This window comes from Leuresthes tenuis, unplaced genomic scaffold (assembly GCF_036924035.1).
Source record: "Leuresthes tenuis unplaced genomic scaffold, fLeuTen1.0.hap1 SCAF_14, whole genome shotgun sequence".
NCBI classification, from domain to species: Eukaryota; Metazoa; Chordata; class Actinopteri; order Atheriniformes; family Atherinopsidae; genus Leuresthes; species Leuresthes tenuis.
The window spans coordinates 7,184,904-7,201,487 of NW_027325368.1; the positions used below are offsets into that span (position 1 = coordinate 7,184,904).

A 16,584-nucleotide genomic window follows, 5' to 3' on the forward strand; every position below is an offset into this window, starting at 1 on the left:
AGAATTTCATAACAGAAGAGAAACAACATCCAAAAGAAGTAAGAAGGATATAAACATTTCATGCTGTAAGTCATTTGGCTTACACCAGGAAACTAAAGTAGAAGAGGTACTATCAGTTACATTTTCTGACCACATGAATAGTTTTATTCTTAATTTTGTGTTTTGCTTCCCATGTTGTAAACCATATTTTGACCTTTTATATATTCATTTTGCAACCAGTTAGTGGGCCCCGTCCTGCAGGCCATGACGTCAAAACCCTTTTATGACCTCCATGAAATACAAAACCTTTTATATCAAAAAGTCTCGTAAGGTCTTGTAAATCTGGAAAAACCGTTCTACTCTGTAAATTTGAACTTCAACACATAATTCCCAGTGATATCTTTGGCCTTCGCTTCATTAACTCAGATGAAAATGAGCGGCAGATCTCCAAAGGATGTGTGTTTTACTTTTGAGTAAAGCTTCATGTGACCCTTTGCTTAAATTCTCATTTTGCCATTTCAGTGAAAAAGGACTGCAAACAAAACAGAATGATACCAGCTGTTTTCTGTATCTAGTTAACAGTGAAAACCCCCTATGTCCCAATTTTCATGGAGAATATGTTCTTTTGTGAATTGTTTTTGCCCATCTGGTTTTGTTTAGAGCACTGTCCCAGAGGGCTTGTTTACAGCTCTGTGCATCATCTCAGGAATCAGAAATCTAACTCTGACGTGCATTTTTACCGTCTTGTACGCAGATGAAAAGTTTCTCTGCTTGTTTGCCTCCTTTGTGTATTTCTGACAGTCTCAACAGTGCACGAGCCAGATGTTTGACAGGCTGTTGGACGCTGTGGACAAATGTGGGATCAACGAGGAGGCACTTCACCTTCTGCATGTCACAGCAGGCAGTGATAGGATGTTAATGTGTGCCATTAATTTTCACCCAAGAATAAATTATACAGAGCTGACGATGACAGTGATACCACTGGAAACTGCACAGACCAGAAACCAGAATATGGTCAGTGTGAGGTCAGTGCTGAGCACCTCAAACCTACTGAGCTAAAATTATAGGGAAACCACTGGAAATAAAAATACCAGAAAGTGAAGAGAAGCCATGTGAACTCATAAGCCATGTGAACTATCAGTTATTATATAGGAATAGTGGTTAACCGTACAGGGAGAAAGCAACCATAAAATATCTTGTGTTAGTTTGGCAGATGTATTCGTCTAAAGTGCATTACATGCCGTTCTGTGCACACATGCAGCTATTCGAGGTCTGATAGCTTGCTTGATCTGTGTGCAGCAGGTACTGGAAATCAATAGATGGCAGGTCTCTTTTCAGAGTTGCACACAATATTATGTCCTTCTATTTTAACACAAGGTCCGTGAGTGAGAGGTGCCATGAAGTCATGTGCGCCACTGCAAGAATATTCCAATGAGTTTTATTCAGTGGCCTCGTTAGTAAATTAAATGACTACCACAGGCTCCAATAGAAGTGTTGCACTTATCACACTCAGGACTATAAAAGTTTTTATTCAAATGAAACGATAGGATGCCACTTGATCTAATTGAAGAAGTCACTAAATTAATTAGTGTTCTATAAATCCAAATGACAAGATTTTATGTTCACTCTTTGAATATTAGATGCAGTAACCTAAAACTGCCCAATTAAATGTGAAAAATCACAACACAAAAAGAAAAGAACACTTTGTGATTGTTGGAAAACCTCATAGCAGCAACTAACTGTGACATAAATACCATAGACCGAGCTCTCAATAAACTCATTCATGATCAAAGCACAGTGAGGCGCTTTCTGAAGCACATATCATACAGAAATTTGAAGGAATAAACATTATCCATAGAACAGGTGCTGTGAAACTAGCTCACAGTTTGAACATACTTTGTAGCAGCCTAAGCAGGACAGAAAAAAACCCCAACACTTTTTAACTTGTTTGTTTTGTTAAAAACTAAAAATACACCCTAAATTCAAACTTATTTAAGTTATACCAGCTGTTTGCTGGTAAGTCATGACATTACTAAATGATTTTGGTTACAGAATATAGACATTTTTTTCTCTCTTATTCTGTTCATTCCAAATATTAAGAGACGTCCTTTTAGTGTTATTTCAGTGTCAGCAACAATTCAAATTTGACCATGGATTGTGAATCCACTACTTCTTAAACAGGGGGACTTTTTCTTGTGAGATTGATCTGGTTCAGTGTTTGCAGATGTGCCGACATTTTAAAATGATTTCCAATGAATATAAAGTTATTTAGTTAATAAGATCTGTTCTCTGTTGGATATATATACACACACACCCACTGGCCACTTTGTCAGGGACACCTTGCTAGTAAAAGGTTGGACCCCCTTTTGCCTTCAGTACTGCATTAATTCTTAGTGGCATACTTTCATCAAAGTGTTGGAAACATTCCTCTGAGATTTTGGTTCATATTGACATGATGGCATCATGCAGTTTCTGCAGATATGTCGGCTGCACATCTATGATGTGACTCTCCCGTTCCACCACATCCCAAAGGTGCTCTGTTGGATTGAGATCTGGTGACTGTGGAGGCCGTTGGATTACAGTGAACTCATTGTGATGTTCAAGAAACCAGTTTGAGATGATAGGAGCTTTGTTACATGGTGCATTATCCTGCTGGAAGTAGCCATCACAAGATGGTACACTGTGGTCATAAAGGGATGGATATATCTATCTATATATCTCTATATATACAGATATATATGTATATACAAGGGCTGTCAAAATTAATTACGGTACTTAATTAACACACATTTTGTTACTTTGGTAGTTAGAAGTTATGTTTAAATGCATTAAATTGTGAAGTGTGTGATCGTACTGGGACAATCACCATAATAGTACCCGGAAGTGAAAACTACTGAATCTACAGTTGATATAAGGTGAATAAGCGAGCTGAGAGCATCCAGCTGGTTTGTACAACTTATTTTCATTACTCAACAATTACTCTAAACAGAGTTGCGATATTCAGAAAACCACAAAAATAATCCAAAAACCAAACTAAGACCATTTCATTACAATGAAGGACTCACTCAAAGACAGATTACACATACACCCAAACAGGGATTTAATGACAAATGCATAAAAGACTGTAAAATAGTTTAGAATAGCATTTGTGGGACCATTTTTCAAATTTTACTCATGAATAGTATATGAAACGGTGACTTGCTGAAATTTGAACGAAGATTCTTGTGATCTGCTTGGACTGTTTGTGGTAATTAAATTTATTGGTCTCTTCTCTGGCAACAACAGGATCACTTTCAGGAATCTTTGTGTTGACTTTGATCAATGTTTGAATTTTTATCCTCACATTAAAGGGTTTTCAGTCTTGTTTCTTTCTTTCAACTATATTAGAATATTATAGAATATTATCAGACTTAAACCACTACTTTCATGTAACAGGGAAACTCTGTTGCATGCTTTGACGTTTTCTTGTTTAGACTACTGTAAGTCTGTCTTTGCCAGCCTCACTCAGTTCTCTGTATCCTGTCTCAAAGTGATCCAGAATATAGCAATAAGGCTCCTCATAAGTCACGTCTCCCTTCATTGGCTACTAGAAATAGTCTGAACTGATTTAAAAATATTAAAGAAATCATCTTTGGCCCTGCATGGAATGGCACCTTCGTATATGAAAATGCTGAGCCCTTATTCCAGTGGGTTTCCTTATCTTTAGATCGAGGCCTTTTATCAACCCCCCTGTTCTAATTTTACAACCAGAGGTGACCCAGCTCCTGAATCTGTGATTTGTGTCAAATGACGACTTAAAACTAATTTCTACAAGTCAGCCTTTTACAGATATCAGGCCTTACCTCTGATTGATATCAAGTCAGTGTTTGCTTCTGGTAGTTTTCAAAGATGTATGTCAGCTAGTGTGCTTGTGTATATGGATGTATATAAGTATGTTTAAATGAATTTTTGGAGTAAGATTTCAGCCTAAAAAGACTAAAAAAGATTAATAGTAGCCCGTTTTCTTGATCTATTTTACCTCTCCAGCCAAATAATTCTTAATCTCCATTTCCTTGACTGGTGTTTTCGTTGTTTTTACTCTAATTGTACATTATTAAATATTGATGAATCATTTATGAAAATAAAAACGGCTGAAAAGCATATATAGAGTACATAGTTCACAGCAGAAAGAAAAAGAGCAGAAATAGTACCATGAGCACATCCGAGCGAGTATTACCATATTAAAGAAAAAAGAAAAAAAGTGTGTGTGTGTGTGTGTTTGGGGGGGATTAGCGTGTGCGCGCGAGCAACAAAGCAGATGCAGCCCCTGACTTGAGCGCGCAGTGACAGTGGGAAGTACAGTCCGCGTGCAGCCAGCGCGAGGAAAAGATCAAGGAACAAGCTGGATGGTTGGACACAATACGGTAAGAGCAGCGCTCCCAGTGCAAATCTGTCCCCGTTGTATGAAGTTTCTACTCGTAGAAACACTTTTATAATGTAGTTCACGACGTTACCACGTGATGCACGGTGTGTGTTGCATGCTTAATTTGAACCTTTTCTGGTGATGATGTGACCTTGATTCCTGTGATGTGACAATAAGCAAAGTGGTAAAATAAGAAGTATTTCTGTGAACTGACTCCAGCTGAGACATGAAGTAACGGTTGGTGCATGTATCAGCAGAAAGCTGTGAATAGTTTCTGATCAATGTGGAAAACCTTCCCTGACAAGAAGAATAGTTCCACGTTGTGATAGAGAAAAGCTATTCTCTGTTTTAATTTTACCTCCATATCATGGATTACACAAGAACTTGTTTTGATTGTGCAACAAAGATTTGAGGAATTAATACAGTGGGTGCTCAACACTGTGGTGAGCTCATACTCAAATGGTTCTTTATGATATTTTTTTCTTTCTTATTACTTATGGGACTCTTCCTTTCCACTCCTCTGCAGCCCACTGATTTATGTAATGTTGCTGGAATGAAAAGTGCTGCGCAGGGGGTGGAAATCTGGCTTACTGAAAGTCCAACAGATGAGGAGGCTTGTTTTAATCATTAGTCTCATGATATCACTGGCATAGAGCGTTTGCTGGGGGATCGTGGTTTATGCTTGCAATGCTATGGCACAGAGGTGCGTGAAGCCAGGGTTAAATCACTGTAGCTTTTATGATCTTCTTCATTTAATCTTATGTATGTGGCTATTAAAAAGGCAATAAACAAGATTTGCACTGTTTCGAAAAGAGCACAAAATTACGTTAATGTGCTATTGGGAGATTGATCAGGTTGTTGATCAGTACCAGTGACTTGTTGATTATTTCACCAGATGCTCGGATTGTTTGGTCAAGTGTTCAGATGAAGCATGGCGCTACAAGCGGGAAACAGCAGCGAGCCAAGATTTGTGTCAATGTGAAATATTTGTTTGGATTGGCAGATGATCCGTATGTTCGTTTCAGTTTCACACCAGGGGAAGAGAATAACAAAAGCATTTCAGTTTGAGTGGGTTGTTTTCTTAATGCAAAGTTTTTATTTATAAGGAACAGAGTCAAAGAGTGTCATTGGGTTACAACATGGATGGATTAACCCTTGGAGGGGTTCAGAGGCAAAAAATGCACTGTTACTGACCTCTACTATGCAAGAAAATAGCATACGTACATAACCAGCAATACAGAGCTGAATTGATCATCACTTTTTATATTCTTATTTTCTAGTTTTACAGTTAATTCTTTGGGCGACTAAATTCTTTCGATTGATGGCGAATGGGCATCAGATAAAAGCAAATAGTGTTGTGCATATTATAATCTGTTCAAATGGGAGCCGAAGGCGAAAATCACGATGTTCACCACGTGCAACACACACGCCATGCAGCTGGTATAAAGCTATGTGACATGTGGGTCAACTTCAAGAAGGAAAGAAATTCAATCTCTTTATTATTCTTATTTGCGTCTGAAAAACACTGTGACAATATCATGAAGCTGGCTGAGATTCCCAGTAATGTGCAGCTTTGTTATCAAGGCTCTCTTACTTTGGGTACATCCATCCATTTTCTATACCTGTTTTACTCAATTCAGGGTTGCAGGAGCCTATCCCAGCTACCACCCTGTGAGAGGCAGAGTACACCATGGACGGGTCACCTGTCCATCACAGCGCCGAATAAAACAAACATCCACACGCACTCACTCCTAGGGTCAACTGAGAAACACCAGTTAATCTAATATGCATGGATTTAGATGGTAAGAGGAAGTGGGAGTACACGGCGAGAACCCACACGTGTAACAGGAGAACAAACTCCACTCCAAAGCCCCCAGCCGAGTTTCGAACCAGGAACTCTCTTGTTGTGAGGTGACTGTGCGAACAACCACACCCTGGTGCAGCACAGGTATTCCCCAAAAGCTAAACGCTTCCATTAACCTGAGCATCACCTTCTTTTGATAATGTAATCGCCCTCTTCTGGACATTTGCGTAATGGAATCAGATGGGAAAAAAAAATGCTAATTCAGCTTTTCTTCTGATGATATTTTGTAAATTTGATAAAAACTTGAGCAACATTTGGATGGAAACAACTCATTACTGCAATTCCCACTGGTGGCCGATTGAGTTCATTTAAAGTCACAGCTTTGTTATTAAGCTGCCTTTAATACTCATGTTTATATTACGTAGCAGGATGACCTAATGTGTTTAATTAAGGGTCCACAGTCACAGGGAAACAACTCTGATCATATGGGTTTCATCAGTGTTGGGCAAGAAACGGGTTTGCTGTCTCACACATAAATATTTGTTACCGCAGGCTGAATTTGTCACATCCAATGTCATTCTATGTTGAACTGGTGTTTTATGACAGTCGTTCTGTATCCGCAGCACGCTGATGAAGCGGTTCGTCACATGTTTTTCTCAGCTGCCTGGACCCTGCATACCTTTCATGGACATTAACAGTGACTGCCCATACGCAGAGCTCATTTTGGTTTGGTTCAGAAATGTTATTCCTGGCCAGAGTTACCTGCTCTTTTGCAACACCCAAGGGTGACAAAGCTGGGTAATATGACCCGCTGCAAGTATTGGAGGTAACTGTTTCAACATTGTTTCTGGTGTGTATTAGCTGAAGGCCAGTATCTTTATAAACTGTGTTTACTTGCTAAATTGTTCCAACTCCCAGAAGTTTCCCTCTTAGCACAGTCCAGAGAATTAGTGGGTTTAAAGGAGTTCCAGTTTATACATGGAGAGTACATTATCTCTACATGATGATTTCAAATTCTAAACTTTGCTTCAGGGTATTCTCATAGTACATAAAGGGAAAACAAATTACTTAAACAAAAGTTTGTTTCTCCTCTTGTGTTTAGATTTGAATCGACATTTGGACATCTGGGCTGAAAGACTTAATGATTCAGAGTCATTAGGTGGAATTATTACTCATAATAGAAATGTCTATGTATGACTCAAAAGAACAACTCCAATCTTGAACAAATAAAAAAAAAAAATGTAATGATTTGCAAATCTCATAAACCAATTGTTTATTCTCAATAGAGAAAAGCATAGAAAGTAAGACATTTTACTATTTTAAGAAAAAGTTGGGATGGGGCAACAGAGGGCTGATGGTTCTAAAAAGAATCATCTGGAGGAGCATGTTGTAACTAATTAGGTTAATTGGCAACAGGTCAGCAACATGACTAGGTGTAAAAAGAGCACCTTAGAGAGGCAGAGCCTCTCAGATGTAAAGCTAAGCAGAGGTTCATGATTCTGCAAAAAACTGTGGAGCAATTTCTGCATAAATGTTCCTCAACATGGAATTTTAGAAGAGTTTAAATGTTCCCTTATCTTCAGTATATAAGATCATCAAAATATTCTGAGAGTCTTAAGACATCCCTGTGCACAGAGGACATGTCCAAAATAGTCGGTATCGGATTCCTGCGATCTTCAGCTCCTCAGGCAGCACAGCGTAAAGAACAGGCATGATTCTGTCAAGAAATCACTGCATGGGCTCAGGAACACTTCCAGAAATCATTATCTGTGAACACAGACCATCGTGCCATGTACAAATGCAGCTTAAAGCTCTATCATGCAAAGAAGAAGCCACATGTGAACATGATCCAGAAACACTGATGCTTCTCTGGACTAAAGCTCACTTAAAATGGACCAAAGCCAAGTGGAAAACTTTTTCTGTGGTCAGAGGAATCAAAATTTGAGACTCTTTTTGCAAATGATGGATGTTTCATCCTCTGGACTAAAAAGAAGAGGGATCATCAGACTTACATTAGTCAGATGGGGTTGCATTAGTGCCTATGGAACTGATGCACATCTGGAAAGGCCACATACAGGTTTTAGAGCAACATATGCTCCCATCCAGACAGCCTCTTTTTCAGGGAAGGCCTTTCATATTTCAGCAAGACAATGCTAAAACACATACTGCATCTATTAAAACAGCATGGCTTCATAGTAGAAGAGTCCAGGTGCTAAACTGACCTTTAACCAACCGAAAACATTTAAGATACAACAAAGAAGAAGAATGGGACAACATTTCTCTCCTAAAGATCCAGAAGCTGGTGTTCTTAGTTCCCAGATATTTACATACTATTGTTAAAAGAAGAGGGGATGCTACACAGTGGGAAACAGGATCCTGTCCTAAGTGTTTTGACAAATGTTTCTGCCATCAAGTTCAAGATAAGTAAATATTTTTCATGATATGGTAAAATGTTTTACTTTCAACATTTGATGTGCTTTGTCTGTTCCATTGTGAATAAAATACTGGTTTAAGAGCTTTGAAAATCATGTCACTCTGTGTCTGCATGCAGCATCTCATCTCTTTGGAGTTGGAGTTGCATTAACAGCTGAGTGTTTTACTGAAAACCGAAGGTTGTCATTACAAAGCTTTTTTGGTATTTCATTATGCAGGAGTGAATTATTCTGAATTGATTAGCTAGCTTCTTTGAAACACGGCTTGTTCAAATGTTTACGCAGTCTTCTGGTTTTCCTTGTTGAATGTTTTAAATAGACTTCGACCTCCTCCTGCACTGGAGAGCTATATCTTCTTTTGCAGGTGTAGGTCGGGCATCCATGCTGGCAGTCGGACACGATCTTTGTGTTTGAGCGCTATTTGCCAGCACAAATGCTGGAGACGTGAGAAGATCCAGCAGGGGCTCTTTTGTCATTGCTGGTTCTCGACATTGGTTTGGTGTATAAGAGCCAAGAGACCGGTGATGTCTTTGAAAAGAAAAAAACATGAGATTTGTTTTCCCAGAGAAGTGACAGATGCTTTCAGATGACAGTGTCAGATGAGACAGATTGAAACATAAAAGAACATTTGAGAGCTAAAACTTTTGATGCAAAGAACTGTCTTTGCAATGATATTATATGATATTGTTGAAAAAAACCTGTGCATGGCCTGAAAACAGTGAGGACATATAAAAAACACTCAGGTCGCATCAGGTTTTGAAAGGAGAACCACACTGATTTCGCTTCAGGACTGATAAACTCACCTATGCAGCATGTTTTTAATCCTCTGTTTGTTCTTATCCCCTTGGAAGCAGCAAAACTCATAACAAAAGACTGATGTTACCTCATAAAGCTGATAAACATCTTGCTAATGCAAACCATATTTAGCGTGAATATTAAATCCGCTCAGATTAAGTACAAAATTCAACCTCCTTTAGGCTCTATTTGGGTCTACTTCTGAGGAGTCTCTTTAGCCGCTAAATGCCTGCTGTCTGCTTTTCGCTGTGTTTGTTATATACTCTCAGGCTTTTCATCCAACTTTATTAAGCTGTGCTGCCTTTGGTAACTAAGTAAAATATTAAAATAAGACACACAACTTTCAAACAATCAATCCAGCCTAGTTGAGTTCATTTCCCTTTAATTCTAAAATCAGATGTTGATGTTGTGGAAGCACAAAGGACAAGAGCAGAGAGTGCAATTAATAAGGCTGCAGCAATAAAGATTAAACTAAAACACAAGGAGGAAGCGTCCCACAGACATGAGAAGATGATCATGTCAAATGAAACTGTAATTCTTACGGGGGATGTAGTCATGACCAGCAGCAACATGAAACCATTTTTGCATTAGTTTGTGTTGGGACATGTTCACTAAAGAGAGGACCAGACTCAGTGTTGAGGGACTTGTTCCAATAAAGTTGAAATATTATTACTGAGAGCCACCTAGGACTAACATACAAGCGCAGCAAATATACTGGTTAAATGAACAAAAACTGTCCAGATTATTTACACCACCTCACAGAATCTACGGAGCAGATGAACACGGCTCTCCTCATCTCAGCTGCTCAGTTTTCATACACAAGAAAGAAATGTTCAACCAGGATCTGAGTTTTCATAGATAATTGTTGGTCAGAGTGTCGTTTAGCATGAATATATTTAGCAAAATTAGGAGCAGAACCTGAAACGAGTGTGCATTTGAAGTATTAATTCATTTTGATGAATTATAGTGAGGTTTTTTTCTTTCTGCAGTGCTCTGTAGATCTTCTTCTTTCCTTCCCTCCATATATTTGAAATATGACTCCAACAATTTCTTTGCCATTCCAGTAATGCTATAGTTGTCCACTTGCAGTGGTTTCTTCGTGTCTCTTAGGCGGCCTCAAGGCCTCTTTCCTTTTTTAAGACTCTCACTTTTTATTCATTTCAGCCGGTACATGTAGCTAAATAAACAGTTACACACCTGCTTCTCTCCTGTTGTTTGAGTGTTTTGGACCACATTTTGTCACATAATGTGCCAGGAGGCACGTGTGGCAGTTTCAGCTTTTGGGATACTTCTTTACCATCTCTTTGCTGCATATTGTAAGTTATCCCTCTATGGGATTACAGTTTTTCATCTGGTGCTTTGTTATGCATTAAAAGTACTTGGTTGACATCTTGAAAGACTGACAGCCAGCCATCTGTCTTTTACTTTATTTCGCTGTGTAAACAAGTCCTGTGATTAAGTGATTGCGCATGCAGCATATTTTCTGGAAACCTTGGCCTGCTGTTTTATTTTATTCAATGCATCTTACCCACATCACGTCAAATCAGCACAGAAAACAATCAAAAGAAAAATTAGAACATTTAGGCAACTCGCATAAAAAGCCTCCCATTGATCCACTGATCATGATATCTTGTCCAGTTCTGTAAAACCTTTAGCCTTTAAAGATGTTTCTCCAGTGTAATCCCAACAAAATCCCGTTGCAACACTTAAAATAAGCTGGCAGATGTGCCTGATATTTAACTTATCTTAAGCCTTCTTGGCTTTTGAGTGACGCCTCACTTGAGCTTTTTGGAGCTTCCATGTCATGTCCACAGGCCACCAAAAAGCCATAAAAGAGCCTGTGTTGCAAGAAAGTACACGTACACAAGTTGTTATTTTAAAACTTGAATTGCATATAAGTAATGTGAAAAAGATGCCAAAACGACATGTTATTTACCTTCAGATATACTTTTTTCCCGTTGATCCTGGGTTAGATACAAACATGGTGATGGTGAATATAGAGATCATGTAGAAACTTTTAGATTTTCAATTTGTTTTCATGGTGACTTTAAAGCCACAGTAGATAACAATTAAAGTGTTAATTGCACGTTGAAGTGATGTTTAAATTGTTTAAACATGTTTAAACAATTCATTCAGCCAACAGTAACAGGTAATTATGATCAATTAGAATAATTCACTGTGTCAAATGCAGAGAAAAACAAACTCTTAATGTGAGGCAGTTCTTATGTTGGGGTCACACACGACCTCTCCCATGATGTCACACAGAGCAGCGCTGGAAGGTGCTGGTTGATGTCGTCCTGACTGATCAACCGGCTGAAACACTGATGGTTCTCCAAACATCAGCTACAATAAACCACTCGATGTAAAACACAGTTTGTTTTTAATAGGTTTTCTCAGACCAAATACCACCCAAACTTTGTTTGGAAAGACACAGTCAGATCCCACCGCCGGGTAGGTTCATCTCACGAGAGTTTTAACTTTGCAAGGCTGCTTTTATTTCAGAACCGGTCTATAGGTGCTGCTTCTGTATCTGGTCCACGGGCTCTGTCCTGTGGTTTGGACTGAGCCACTGTCATTTCACTGGAATTTCCTGCCATCTGTGCTCAAAGTTTCTCACAGATCCACACCTGCATGTAAATGTCTGGGTCCTCTCAGGTGGTGATCATTGTACACCACAGTACTTTTTGTCCTAATTACAAGATCTTTACAGTGATTCTAACACAGTAAACCATAATTCTAATATTTCTAATAATAATATTTTCTTTTTTTGAATGCATTGAGTTTCTTTACAAAACCTATGATTTACTGGCTAGAAAAGAGAGCCAGCTTCTGTCCGTATTTTAAGAAGTAAATCTGGAATAGATTAACGGATCAGTGTGTTATATGCTGTGTGATTATGCATTATGCGAATAGATTTTCTTTTTAACTTTTGGGGTACACACTAAGTGGGGGGTGGGTGTCTGGTGGGGATTTTTTTATCGGCACATTTTCTGCATCAATTTATGGTGATAAAGTCTTTATTTATGTTAAGAAAAACAGAAATCATTTATCAGGTGTCAGTTCATTATATATAGTAGCTAAGCTCTCAGGAATCATGCTCTGTTTTCAGATATTTATCTTCCTATAGATCATCTTTATTCATCTAATATGATCAGTGGTGAGTTAATGCACATATCATCAGGATTTACTTTGTTTCATTGTGCTTGATTTATTGTTGGTTCACATTTGTTTCAGAAAATTATCTACTGAAATGCACTTTCTGCACATTTCAAGACATACCAATCTAATCTGTAATTTGGGTTCAGTTTTTTTAGCACTGATGTATGAATTCAACTTGAAAAATAGTATCTAATGATTCATATATGATTTAGTTTTCTTAATAAACAGAGTGTACACATTCACTGGATTTATAGCTCCATAATCAATTTTGGATTTTAAAAAGATGCAGTGCTGACAAAAAGACACATTTCTGTCTGGGGGCTTCCCGTTATCTCATTTTCCAAATTGTAAATCTCCCTCTCCTCTCTTTGTGTCTCAGTCCTTATCATCAGAGATACAAGAAGAGGAGCCACGAGGAGAGAAGAGTCAAAGTAACAAGCATTAACAAAATGAGACATCCGGGCTTTAGAGCCAAGGACGGGAAGCCAAGTCCCCTTCTTATCATGCAATAAAATGTTGTTTTTAAAGTTAATTTAAGTGACCGAACTTTCACTCTTTGCATTTAAAATTCTGGATTTTGGAACATGTGAATGCTGTTGATTTGAAAGTTTAACCTCGTTTGACGGCACAAATAAATCGTAAAAAAATTCTTTAAGCTAAAATTATAAAGTTCTTTACATTTGCAAGGATGCATTCCTTCAGAAATGCAGGATTCATCTATATATATATTATAAATTTGTGGTATGAGCTCCTTTATTCTTCAACACAGCCTGAACCCTCTCAGACAAGCTTTCTGTCATTTCTTTCAGTAGTCTTCAGGAATAGTTCTCCAGGCTTCTTGAAGGACATCCCAAAGCTCTTCTTTGGATGTGGGCTGCCTTTTGTTCCGTTCTCTGTCAGATGATCCCACACTGCTTCAATAATGTTGAGGTCCGGGCTCTGGGGAGGATTCATCCCTCCATAAGACCTGTTTCCACTGATTTTCAGTCCACTTCTTGTGTCATTTGGCATAGCTCAGCCTTTTCTCCCTGTTTCCCTTCCTTAAGAATGGCTTCTTGACAGCCACCCTTCCATGGAGACCATTTCTGATGAGGCTTGGGCCACTTTCAGATACTGTTCATCTGCTGTAGATAGTTTTTTAGGCCTGACACTTCTTCTTTTGTCCTCCACTTGTCCAGTTTCCTCATATTTTTAATGACACACTGCACAGCATGCTGAGATATGCCAAGTTTTCACTTAATGGCTCTTTCTGAATCACCTTGTTGTTGCAGAAATACTATTTCATGTCTCTCAAACTGTACTATCTTTGGCATTTTTCATCGATGCAACTAAAGAAATGGGAACAAATGATGTGTGACAGGCTGGTAATAAAGTGCCTAAAGATACACTTTAAAACTGTCTCTTTGCTAAGTTGTCGGTTATGTGTGGACACAACACTGATTCATGTCTTGAGTTAGGAACTTTTTTTTAACTTGAATCATAGGTCATTGTTAAGCAGATTTAAAGAAAAAACGACAACAAAAGACACTGAAAATGGTCAGATACAAGGAATGGAACAAAAATCTGTGTAATAGCGGTGAATATCCAAAGAAAACCTTGAAACACTCTCAGGAAGCCTGGAGAACTATTGCTCAAGACCGCTTACAGGAAGAAGATTTCAAGATTACAAGAAAGTCTGATTACTTGGAAGAAGAATATAAAGAAAAAAGTGGTGGTTTCACTGAAGGCTTTATTAAAAAATGTGGAATAATATGTGTACAGTTTTAGTAATGGTGCTCTTGGTTTGACTGAGCTCGTTCTGAAGTAAACTATCAGGGATAAAAAGCCCTTTTGAATGAATGAAGTCTATTTTTTTAGTTTAATTTAATTATTACATGAATATTAAGACAAATGCTAACATTGGTTAATAACACATAGCAGTTGCATATGAATCAGTCCATTTTAACTTTGAAAAAAACAAACTTTCAACACATTCATTTTCCAGTGGCACTGATGAATAGTCGACCTTGGTTACTTTATGAGTCACCATGGCAACAACAAGTCTGTCCCAGTACATCACTTTTTATTTGCCTTGTAGTTTGTGCTATTTGCAGCGTGCTTCTGTATTTGGTTGTGTTTTCTTATTTTCCCAAGCGTTGAGACCACCGTAACCACTTGAGCCTTGAGGTTATTTGCAATATGAATAACACTCCTTTATCTTTGAGTGATTGCTCACCTCGTTTTCACGTTTTGCTTCTTCCAGCTGGAGTTTCCATATAAACAGGGATGGTAGAGTAATCACCTCCTCTGCTGGGGTCCTGTGGTGCAGTTTTGCATTCCTTGCCTCAGTTTCAAGCCGTTTCCATAGGCATCAGTGGTTTGTCACCTGAATAGGCCTAATCTTTAGGTTGAGCCTCTAAATTTGAGCATAAATTTGTGGTTGTGTCTTGATTGGCATCGACATTGAAGTTTGTCATGGTGCATTTTCTGCTTCACACTGCTCCCTTCATTAAGCTCGTTACTCACTTGGATGCTTCAGGGGTTTCTGTTTGGAAAAAAATGTATTCAACACCTTTTTCACACAGACTTGGATGCAGTGTGACTGGCACACCGTAACGAGGTGGCACCTTCTAGCTGTCAGCCATGTGGTCTTCATCAGTGGCATGAATGTCCCCAGACTTTCTGTGCACTTGGTTGTTGGCAGGACTGTGTTTCTGCATCGTCTGTCATTAGTTTTGACTTCCTGTTGGAGCTCTTGGTCCACATGAAGTGTTAAGTTTCTGAAGCCTTCTCACTTTAGAGTCCTTTTTGTGAATGCTTACCTCATTCTATCAGTGTCTATGTTTGTCAAAATGGAAAGTTTATTTTAACAGAACAGAAAAAGTAGCTTAAGGTGATTTGTACAACTGTGTGTAAAACAAGGGGCAAGCTGTATTTATGCTTAGATACTCAGTTCAGTTCGACTTTCCAGCTTTCTGTTTTTTTTTCTATGAAAGCCTGCAGTGTTGATTCAATGACGCACTGCAATAGCAGTTGTTGCGACACTGTGATTCTTTTCTATTTCAGATATTCTATTGCACTGCTTTCATAGTAATTAAGAAGGTAAGTTGCAGCCAACTGCTGATCATCACATACCCTTGATTAATTGATCACCAGCAAGGGTGAGCAGCTATAATAGAAGAAATTGTCAGTTTACTGATCTGAAGCATTTAGATTTATGTTAGCAACAACAAAGCCTCAGTTAACATGTTGACAGCACAGTTAGAAAAAGGCTGAACAAGTATGGCTTGTTTGGAAGGGTTGCAGAAGAAAGCCGCCTCTCTCTAAAAAAAACATTGCAGCACAGCTTAGGTTTGCAAAGCTGCATCTGAACAAACCAGAAGACTTCTGGAACAATGTCCTTTGGACAGACTAGACCAAAGTGGAGATGTTTGCACAGCAGTACGTTTGGAGGAAACCAAACACAGCATATAAGCACAAACACCTCATACCAACTGTCAAGCATGGTGGTGGAGGGCTGATGATCTGGGCTTGTTCTGCAGCCACAGGACCTGGGCACCTTGCTGTCATTGAGTCCACCGTGAACTCCTCTGGATACCAAAGTATTCTAGAGTCAAATGTAAGACCATCTGTCCCACAGCTAAAGCTGGGCTGAAACTGGCTTATCAACAGGACAATGATCCCAAACACAGCAGCAGATCTACAACAGAATGTGTGAAAAAGAAAAGAATCAAGGTGTTGCAATGGTCCAGTCAAAGTCCAGACTTCAGTCTGACTGAAATACTGTGGTGGGACCTTAAAAGAACTGTGACCAAACCAATGCTGCAGACCTCAATTAAGTGATCTTCCTTCTATTTTTTGGCATTCATTGTTTTTGGAATATCACAGATAGATTCATACAGTATATCTACATATCTGCTGCTATATCATCTAAGTTTAGGTCTGCATTTTTTAGACAGACATTATATAATTCTTGGTCATGAGGTAATTCTGAGAAAATGTGTCAACTGTAGTGATATACAATGGTTTGCTGA

General features: G+C 38.6%; 1 protein-coding gene across 1 annotated transcript in view; it reads left to right on the forward strand.

Annotated features, from left to right (window-relative positions):
* Positions 1 to 4,294: 4,294 nt before the first annotated feature.
* Positions 4,295 to 16,584, forward strand: part of glis1a (GLIS family zinc finger 1a) — a 42,955-nt gene continuing 30,665 nt past the window's right edge. Inside the window, exon 1 of the mRNA XM_072364465.1 lies at positions 4,295 to 4,382. The gene's annotated coding sequence lies outside the window, so the exon portion shown is untranslated. The remainder of the gene's footprint in view (positions 4,383 to 16,584) is intronic.